A 1194-nucleotide genomic window follows, 5' to 3' on the forward strand; every position below is an offset into this window, starting at 1 on the left:
TTTGAGACAGGATCTTGCCCTGTCACCCAAGCTGGAGTGCAGTAGTGTGATCTTGGCTCACTGCAACCTCTGCCTACCTGGTTCAAACAATTCTCATGCCTCAGCCACCCAAGTAACTGTGATTACAGGCAAGCACCACCATGCCTGGCTAATTTTTTTATTATTTATTTATTTATTAATTATTATTTTTTGAGACGGAGTTTTGCTCTTGTTGCCCAGGTTGGAGTGCAGTGGTGCGATCTCTGCTCACTGCAACCTCTGACTCCAGGGTTCAAGCAATTCTCCTGCCTCAGCCTCCTGGGTACCTGAGATTACAGGCGCCTGCCAGCACCCCCAGCTAATTTTTTGTATTTTTAGTAGCAATAGTATTTCATCATATTGGCCAGGCTGGTCTCAAACTCCTGACTTCAGGTGAACCACCCGCCTCGGCCTCCCAATGTGCTGGGATTACAGGCGTGAGCCACTGCGCCCAGCATAATTCTTCTATTTTTAGTAGAGACAAGGTTTCACTATGTTGGCCAGGCCGATCTCAAACTCCTGGCCTCAAGTGACCCACCCACTTCAGCCTCCCAAAGTGCTGGGATTACAGGCATGAGCTACCACGCCTGACTGTTTTAGAGATTCTTAATCTAGATTTTCTGAGTGGGTTTTAGGGAGTTTGGGAGGCCTTAAACTTATGTGCAAAATTTTGTGGACATGTATATTTTCTGGAATAAGTCTTTTAGCTTTCATCATATTCTCAGATTGGATTGAGTCAAATTAGGTTAAAAACAATAACATTGTCAGGAGAGCTCATCTTAAAGGTCGAGCCCCTAGCTTCTACTTGAGTTGAATTGTAGGGCAAACTCCTATTTATCCAGCGTTTTTTTTTTTTTTTTTTTTTTTAAGACCGACTCTGGCTCTGTCGCCCAGGCTGGAGTGCAGTGTCATGACCTCAGCTCACTGCAAGCTCCGCCTCCCGGGTTCACACCATTCTCCTGCCTCAGCCTCCCCAGCAGCTGGGACTATAGGCGCACACCGCCATGCCCGGCTAATTTTTTGTATTTTTAGTAGAGACGGGGTTTCACCATGTTAGCCAGGATGGTCTCGATCTCCTGACGTCGTGATCCGCCCACCTCGGCCTCCCACAGTGCTGGGATTACAGACATGAGCCACCGCACCCAGCCATCCAGCGTTTATGAATGTTGTATTTTT

The sequence above is a fragment of the Mandrillus leucophaeus genome, unplaced genomic scaffold (genome assembly GCF_000951045.1).
Source record: "Mandrillus leucophaeus isolate KB7577 unplaced genomic scaffold, Mleu.le_1.0 Scaffold402, whole genome shotgun sequence".
Taxonomy (NCBI): domain Eukaryota; kingdom Metazoa; phylum Chordata; class Mammalia; order Primates; family Cercopithecidae; genus Mandrillus; species Mandrillus leucophaeus.